Raw genomic sequence first — 10,098 nt, forward strand, 5'->3', positions numbered from 1 at the left:
CTAGAAAAGCAAGAAGAAACCAAACCCAAAATCAGTAGAAGAAAAGAAATAATAAAGATCAAAGCAGAAATAAATGAAGTTGAGACTAAAAAAAAAATCAGCAAAACAAATAGTTTTTTGAAAAGATAAACAAAATCAACAAACTTTTAGCTGGACTAAGAAAAAAAGAGAGACGACACAAACAAACTCAGAAACAAAAAAGGAGACATAACAACTGAGACCACAGAAATATAAAGAATCATCAGAGACTATTTTGAATAACCATATACCAACAAATTGGAAAACTTTGAAGAAATGGATAAATTTCTGGATGCATACAATCTACCAAGATTGAACTACGAAGAAATAGAAAACCTCAACAAAACAGTAATAAGTAATGAAATAGAAGTCATAATAAAAAGCCTCCCAAAAAAGGAAAGCCCAGGACCCGATAGCTTCAGTACTGAATTCTACCAAAACATTTAAAGAAAAACTAATCCCAATCCTACTCAAATTCTTCAAAAAAATTGAAAAGGAGGGAATACTTCCAAACTCATTCTGTGAGGCCATAACTGTGATACCAAAACCAGGCAAGGACACAACAGAAAAGGAAAACTACAGGCATAATGAACATAGATGCAAAAATCTTCCACAAAATACAAGCAAACCTAATACAGCACACATTAAAAAGATCATCCACTGTGATCAAATGGAACTTATCCCAGGGATGCAAGGATGGTTCAACACATACAAATCGATAAATGTGATATATCACGTTAACATAAACAAGAACAAAAAAATATGATTATTTCAAAAGATGCTGGAAAAACATTTCATAAAATTAAACATCCCTTTATGATTAAAATTCTCAAAAAACTGGGTATAAAAGAAACATACCTCAAAATAATAAAGGCCATATGTGACAATAAACTTTTAAATGAATTATCATCTATTGTAGTAATTTGTCAAATACACCTTCAAACAACCTGCAAAACCAAGTTCAAGTTCAAAAATTCTTTAATCTCTCAAATTTGCTCATGTGCATGTATGTAGACACCCCTGTCCTCACATCCAAGCTCCAACCACCACCTGTGAACAGTCAAACCTCAGCCACCCTTAGGGTACACATGCCCAGTGGGATGGGCCTCCCTCCATAGGACAAACCCAAGGAAGACACCTGCACAAGCCTTGGAAGCAAAATCAAGGCTGTTTAGATGTGGAATGCCAGGGCCTTGCATGTCCAGATTGAGGTCTACAAAGTGAAGCAGGGGCTAATGGTAAGCACTACGCTTCTGCCCACAGACTCCTCACCTGCTGAGGAGGTCATGACTGGAAGGGGAGCAGAACAGGGGCCCTCTAAGCACAGGTCAAACATCACCCCTGAAATCTTGGTGACCCTTTGAGTCTGTATTCTGAAGGATCAACTTAAATAAAATTGAGCTTCATCCATCTGTCATGACACAGTCATAAATTCCAAATTATGATGGCTTTGTGTATAGAGACATCCAAATTTTCTACAAATTTATATCCCTAGATGTGCTCCCAATCACTCCCTCCAGCTTCTGCCCCACTCGTCTCCAGTTCCTTCCAACCATTTCCAGCCAGCAACCTCCCAAGGCCACCCCACACACACCTGCCAGCTCTGTCTCCATCAGGGCCCCTCGCAGACATTTCAGATGAGCTGAATTTCTTTACTCACTCCCCAGTGATGAGATTGTGGCACCTTCTCCAGGAACAAATGGGTTGATTTATATTGTTACACTACTACCTAAAATGACAATATTAAAAACTCATCTATCATAAATATGAAAGTCACCACAAAAAAAAAGAGAGAAAGAGAGGGATGTCATCATGGCAAATGGAGCTCATGAGTATTCTAAATATAGCCTCAGTCAGGACTTGTGCTGAGAGTCTGGGGACCTTTTAGAAAATCATTTTTCTCATGTTGCTGCCCTTTGTATCTGACAAATATTGATTTGAGTAGTGTTGTGAATAACAATGAAAACAGTGCCTTAAATAGGACTTTACTCATAAACTTAAGCTATTTAACACCTTAGAAAGTTGAAAGCACCCTGGACTTAAAATTCTGAGGTTGGGTAGTACCTTTTTACTAGCTCTGTATGTCTCAGGCAAGCTCCTAAATCTCTCTCTCCTACATTGTAAAGAGCCATAGAATTTGGAGGAGGAAGAAACCTCTCAAATAATGAAGTCTAATAAACCAATTTCACACCTGAGGCTTGGAACTATTACCCGATAGCCCAATGTCATATAGACCATGAGAGAAAGTTTTTGAGTTTCCACTGTGAATGGTTCGGATGTGGTCACCTATGGGGCTCTTCTAGGTCTAAAAGCCACTGCTTTTTAAGATCAAAGCATTTCAGTAAAGCAGTATCTCAACTAGCACAATCATAGTTCTCACTAATAGATTCTTTCTGTTGGAAAAAAACGTTTTATAAAAAATCAAATATTTTCCATTAATTGGGAAATCAGCAGAATAATAGAAAGATCTAAGAGACAACCAAGGAGAAAACCTGGAGAATTGAGTTCTGTGCTCGATTCCAGAACATTCCATTGTGGGTTTTAGACAGGTATTGCCAACTGACCTCAGCAATTTGGCTGTTTATAATTGTCAATGCACTTGAATGGGACCAGCAATGACAAAAATCCTTGAGTACCTGAGACCAAGACAATAAAAACATTGACTCAGAAGGAATCCTAGCATTTTGTCATAAGGAACAGAATGGCATTTGGGGAGTAAATGTATATTTTAATGAAAAAAAATCTGATCATAATCACATGACGCTATCCCGTTAGTACATGTTTCCAGGACACACAGACCAAAGGAGGATGCCCATAATTGGTGGGCTGACATTTTAACCTGAGAAAAAGCTTCAATCAGCGTTCTTTGCTAACCCTTCTAAAAGCCAGCCTTTCAGAATGAAATGTTTAGTGATACAGTGCTAATGGCTTTTAAGATTTCTAATTAGTATGGCCATCAGGTACTATCTGGAGAATATATTTAATTAAGAATCGTTAATAACATTAAGGCCATACTTAAGCTGTCTGTAACGCCAGGCAGCAGGGTGAAAACTGCCCCTTGTTATATCAGCATGAATTGTAGGTAATAGAGCAAGAAATGTCTGTAACTGGGGCCGTTAGCCACAGAGCCCAAAATGGCCACAGCTAACTGGCCTGTGTCTCAAACACTGTCCTCCTTGAAGCATTCACTGTCCTTCCTTTAACCTGACCCTGGGGGACACACTCCCACTCATCCCCCAGGTCCTGTTGAAAGCCTCACCCTCTCTGGGACGCCCACTGAGACTGCAGCCTCCTACTGACTCCTTCTCACTCTGGCCTGCAATGGCCTGTTTGCTGTGCACACGTCCATCTGACTCAGGCAGGTCCTCCCATGGCAAGAGCTGCTACCAGTTCATCCCCAGGGTGCAGCAGAGGACCCTGCACAGTGGAAGGTCAAGAAACGTTTGTCTGAATTGACCTCACAGAGACAGAGAGTAGAATGACAGCTACCAGAGGCTGGGAATGGTAGTGGAGGGGGGGATAAAGTGGGGGTGGTTAATGGGTGCAAAAAAATTGTTAGATGGTTAGATAAAATAACAATATTTTAGATAAATAATAATATCAAATAGCAATATTTGATAGCACAACAAAGTGACTATAATCAATAATAAGTTAGGGTATACATTAGAATAACTAAAAGAATGGAATTGAGAAGGTTCAGCAGGGTTTCTCAGAAACCACAGCTTGGAACTAGAAAATGACCAGGAACTATGAGAGCTCTGTCTTGTCCCTGCTCCTTTCTCTCCTGACATGTTCCATCTCCAGCTCCTCACAGGAGAAGCTTTCTCCTCCTCATCACAGTGCACCTGGCTGCCTTGAGTCCACTTCCACCGGACCTTCAGCCCTATTACCTGAAAGCATGGATGTGGAGCACGAAGATGCCCCAAGTCCACCAGCTTTAAAAAACCAACATGCTCTGCTTCAGGCCCGTACAATCCTGCCATGGTGCCCAGCCATCCAGCAGAAACCAGCCAAAACACTCTGCCTGGCCTCTGCCTCCAGTGGCCTTCTAGAGCACAAACAGAAGACCCTGGGACCTGGTTCCCTTTTCCACCTCAGCCCGGACCATGCCCGAAAAGAGCCACGGCTGGACTTGTGCCCCACCCAATCCCCCAGGAAAGAAGGGATGCAACTCCATGGCATCATTTGGATGTCACCTCATAAAAAATAAGTCATTAAGCATGAGCAATATTTTGCTATTCAGGCCACCAGGCTCTGATGCCGGGACATGTGTTCAGGGTGTGGTACTGATGGGGAACTCCATTTCCTAAGAGCATTCAAGCTTTCTGATTTGTGGTATTGAGAACCAGAATCTTGGAATCACCTACTCTGCTCCTGCAAATGGCCACAATGGTACAGTACTAAGTCAAAATTGGAAGCATTGTGAGTCTCATTTCTTGTATTTGGAGGCTGTCTGAGAAGTGCCCAGCCTTGAAGGCTACCACCACAGCAGGGAGCTGCAGAGATGGCCAGCCCACAACACCTAGAGACTCCTGACTGGTTCTGGAACCCATAGTCCAATGCCAGCCTCTGCGTCATGCAGTTACAATTATGCAGAATCTGATTGGACACTCATCAGCCAATGGGGTTTACCTTGGTCCAATCAGATGTCCAGGGGTATAGAGTCACCGGATGGAAAAAAAAAAAAAACAAGCCTACCCAGGCACACCTTCTGTGGAGGGAAGCATCCAGAGAAGACAGCATGGGCTTATTTGATGTTCCAAACGTGTCTGTCATACACTTACTTACATATGCAAAATTAGGTAGTTCCCCAAGCAAGATTCTCTAGCAAACCACTGACATTGCGGGAGGCAGTCCTTGGGGAGAGTTACCCCAAACACAGGCACCCAGTGGAGGTTCTCTACACACTAACTGGTGCTGAAATGTTCAGATCACTGATGTTCTCTACATTAGCTCCTGGTAGAAGTAACCAGTCATTACCAGTATCCCATTCACCTCTCATTCTGGCCAGCGGAAGACTGAACAACTCAGCCCCCTACATTTCAGGGCTCGAGGACCCTGAGACCAGTTTCTGGCCAATGAATTAATCTCAGGCAGCAAAGAGCCCTGGTCTCTCTTCCCCTGCAGTGGCCACTGGGAACTCCATGTGTTTCAAATACTACTATCAAAACACAGTGGAGCCTCCATCAACTTGCGCCACAGATGACTGTTTGGGCACAACCATCCACCTGCTCTGTTGGATATGTCATGTGAGTGAGAATAAATTCTTGTACAGTTGGTGGTGACACTATTCACTCATCAAATCACATCTTGATGCTGAATAACATTTCCCATGAGACTTAAAATTGAATGTTGAAAAGCTACAAGACTGGAAAACAAACACTACATTATGTACATTAAGTGACTAATTTAATTTCTATTAAAAAGAACCATAAAATGTAAATGAAAAAAAGCCACTGGGAGGTTGAGGTTATTTCTCACTGCAGTAAAACCCAGGACATCCCAATTAAAATACTCAGTGGTCTCAATGAAGTGCCAGGTGAATCAAAGGCAGTCCTCACACCAACAAAAAAGGTTTGCAGAAACCTTTTGACATTTAGAGCCACCTTTCAGAATTAATAGGACTTCTGGTTTTTCCAGCATTAGAGAAGAGAGAGTTCCATGAACTATAAGATTATGAACCATAATTCTAAGGGAGTTGAATGTACAAAAGCACTTGAGACTCTGCCAATTAACTTGGGACTGGAAGAACAAACCATGACTAATCAAGCCAGAGCACAGCAGACCACTGCCGTGAACACTTGCAACAAGTATCACAGGCAGATCAGTGGTCCAGGCAGCCCAGTAATTTGTCTCAGGCAATGACACAAGATTGTGTCCCTACTTTTCTGCCTAAACCGCATGTCGTTCTAACCTAATTGCCTACAATTTTGTTTCCAATAACTTTTTACCCTCGAACAACCTTATAATTGTGACAATCAGGCACATCAGAGCAGACAGAAGTTTGTAAGGAGAAATCAGATCAGTTCAGGGTATTGCCCCACCCAGGAAAGGTAATTGTCTTGAAGTTCAAATGCCATGACCAGAATTCAGAACATCCTACTCACAGCCACGTCACTCCTCACCATGTCCACCGCATTGTCTATTAGTAATGACTGTCATTGCAGAAATGAGCATGCCGTTAGCCACGGCAGGGGAAATGACAGAGTTCTTTTTATTTGAGTCCACACAGACATGGCAGCCCAGACACCTTAGAACCCAGCAACTGTCTTAGTACGTCTCATTGCTGCACTTGAGTCTGGGGACACTCATTGAAATTTTCTACTCCCTTGTCCCAGGAGTCCAGGAGTGGGACTGGCTTATGGCCCTCCTCCCTCTGGGACCACTCCTTTTTGGTCTCCTTGATAGAACCTTCCTCTTCTACCCCCCCTCCCCTTAATTATTGACATTCCTCAGGGGTCCACCCTCTGCCCACTGCTTTTCTTGCTGTACGTGCTCTCCCTGAATGGCCTGACCTACTCTCAGCCACCAAACACATACAACGATGCCCAGAGCCCTCTCCTGAGTCCCCAACTCACACCTTCTGCTCATCCCCACCCGGATATTCCACACACTTTAAATTCTACACACTTGAAATTAAACTCATCACTCTCTCCCAGCCTCCCTCCTCGTTGGTGCTCTGTTTTGCCCAGATGATATAGTGGCTCAATGGCGTCCCTCCAAAAGACACGTCTACCTGGAACCTCAGACTGTAACCTTATTTGGAATAAGAACCTTTGCAGACACAATTAAGGATCTCAAGCTAAGATTATCCTGAATTTAGGCTGGGCTAAATCTAATGACTGATTATCTTTATAAGGGAAAGGCAGGGGGGAGATTCCAGACACAAGAAGGGGAAAACAGAGGCAGAGTTTGGAGGGATGTCCTACAAGCCAAGGACACCAAGAATTGCCAGAGCCACCAGAAGTGGAGCAGGAGTGAGAGGCTGGTTAATGGACACAAAAACACAGTTAGACAGAAGGAATAACACTGAGTGTTCACTAGCACGATAGGACAACTATAGTTAACAATAATTTATTGTACATTTCAAAATAACTAGAAGAGTGGAATCGGAATGTTCCTAATACAGAGAAATGATAAGTGCTTGAGGTGATGGATACCCCAATTACCCTGAGTTGATCATTATGCATTGTATGCTTGTATTAAAATTTCACACATACCCCATAAATATGTACAACTATTTTGTATCCATAAAAATTTAAAAATAGAAAAACTTTTTAAAAGAAGTGGAGTAGGAAAGAGGCATGGAACGGATTCTCCCTCCAAGCCACCAGAAGAAACCATGCCTGCTAATACTTTGATTTCTGGACTTCTGGCCTCCAGAACTGTGAGACAATATATTTCTGTTGTGTTAAGCCACCAGGTCACGGTAATATGTTTCCGCAGCTCTCAGACACTAACACAGATGCCTGCCTCCAGCCACCTAAAGCCTGGTGGGTGCCTTCCTCTCTTTCACTTCCCATTCCTGAACAATCACCAAACCTTGCTGGCTCTTCCTCCAAAACATCCCCACAGCTGCACCCTCCTGCACCAGTCTCCATCATCCTCACTGAAACCCTCACCCGGGCCCATCAGACCCTCCGCACTGGTCTCCTGGCCTCCATCTCTCTCCTCTCTCAAATCCAGCCTTCACACAGACGCCAGGAACACCTTGCTAAACACAAAGGAGAGAGTAGCACTCAGTTGCTGAGACTCCAAGAGCCCCAAAGTGGTGCTCACAGCCCTTCCCCTCCCTGCCGGGCCCCATGCACCCTCCAGCCCCATCTCATTCCACTGCTGGCTTCCCGCTGTCCCCTGGACAGCTCCCCCATGCTGCCACAGTTCTCCGAATTCACTAGGTTGTTTCTCACCTCCTTGCATGTGCTCACACTTTCCCTGGGAGCTGGACCACCTCTCTTCACCCCACACCTTCCACATCCTTTTCACCTGCCTAGTTCCTAGCTACTCATTTTTTAATATTCCAGAAGGTGTCACCTTCCCTAACAATCGTCCTCTGCAGGCTGGAACCCAAACATATCCAAGAGCATTGGTCTAAATACTCAACATCTAGGCAGCAATCAAGCAGTGCTGATGGGGGCCACAGCACTGGGCCAGGGTCCTGAAGCCACCCCCACACTCACTCTACCAGGTTTAACCCTATAATTACTGAATCCCAAGGGGCAGAGAAATGGGAGAAGACTGTCTCTGTATCAGCTCTGTCTCTACAATGTTATACTCACAAAACTGTATTATAATTATTTCTGTGTCTCTCACCCTACTAGGCTATAAACTCTTCTAGGGCAAGTGTGCATGTCTTAATCCATCTTTGTACCCGGAACAGCCAGCACAATGTCTTTTATAAGTAGATGCTCTGTGAGATTTAGCTAAATGCATGAATAAAAGAGTGAATTGATGAGTGAATGAATGAATGCACTGAATATAACAACAAGAAACTATTAGTTCCCACTGAATTAGAATAGAGGAGCATAACTCATAGCAGAAAGATCTTGTGTTTATTCATGGGGATGTTCTGGCAATATGGGACGTGCCCTGAAACTCAAGCAGGCTGAACACTAACAACCGGAGGGAACATTCCCAGGTCCTGGCTGGACTGCTGCCCTCTGTATGGCCGGTCCTGAGGAGCATAAAGGCAGGGTGCAACCCCAGAAAGAAGCTTCTGGTGGCCTCTTTCAGCAGCAGAACAAGAGCACTCACAGCGTTGCTTCCTGGGTCAGACAATGGTCCTGGCATGGGGGTGGGAGAGGATGGTTAACACAACAGGGGTTTTGCCAAGCATGGCTGCTTGGCACTATAGATTCATTTTCAACCTTCTGGGGCAACACATCATCTATGACCCAGATTTGGGTGCTGATAACTTGGCTTCCTGTGTTGTAAGGGGAAACTGCTGGGGAACTTTAAGTCATGGGGAAATGCTAATGTATCTGAAATGGTCCCATTGAAACTGGGCACTAGATGATCCCAAGACTCCCTTGTCACCTATAGTTGTCCATCTATAGGTGACCAAAATTTAGCAACAATGTCAGGATTTAGCAAATTTCATGTGCATGTAGTTGGGTAATAATACTTAAAATCATCTGCTGAAAGATGTGCTAAACGTCTCAGAATGGAAGCTTGGAGCACAGTAACCAGTAGAACGAGGCACACCTGTGCAGGTGCCACCCTGCTGAGTACGTCATCCATGAGAGGAAAGAGGCAGCCCTGGGGCCATCTGGCCACCTAGCATGTCACAGGGCAGCATGACCTACTTGAAAATTTACTTTAAAACACCTCAAAATAAACTATGTGATGCGGGTGCACAAATTTATACATAAATATATACTCAAGCAGTGCTTCATTAACACATAAAATGCCCGTATCAAAAGCAACACCAGAAATGATCCCCCATAGTGTGAGGAGGGAGCTCTGTGGCTAGCGCATGCTCCAGCACAGGCTGCAGAAATTGGAAGAAGAGGCAAGTGGCAGTGGGCAGGGAAGACAGGCTTTTTATTGTGTCGGGGGGGATACAGCAGCAGCACAAAGCATGGCCGAGAACATGGCGAGCGCTTATATATGGCTCTGAAAAATAGTGGCAGCATGCCACGGGAAAGCGCGATCACATGGGTTCACACAGGAGATAACACCTTGGTCACATAAGTGTGCTGACTCACGCCTGTCTGGAAGGCCGGTTAGCTGGGGGGCCAGGCTGGATAAAACACTGCGGCAGTCATCTTAGTTTGGCGTAAGAAACCTGTTGCCTATACAAATACATTTTCCCTTACATTCCACCCTCTAGGTAATAGGTTTCGCAGCCAACACACGGGCCCATAGGGAGGCCCCCTGGACACAAAGGCCACAACAACATACAGAGAACAACATAGTATCCCCAGAGCACAGCAAGCAGCTCTTAACACTAAAAGGGTCCAATGCCAGGAGGATGAGAGATGTTCCCACTACGTTGTAATGGGTCTCCAGTTAACTGTTACATGGCCTGTACCTCACCATCAACTTCCTTCAATGCGGAGGAGATATCCTCCTGGTGAT

Source organism: Propithecus coquereli, unplaced genomic scaffold (assembly GCF_000956105.1).
Source record: "Propithecus coquereli isolate 6110/MARCELLA unplaced genomic scaffold, Pcoq_1.0 Scaffold309, whole genome shotgun sequence".
Lineage (NCBI taxonomy): Eukaryota > Metazoa > Chordata > Mammalia > Primates > Indriidae > Propithecus > Propithecus coquereli.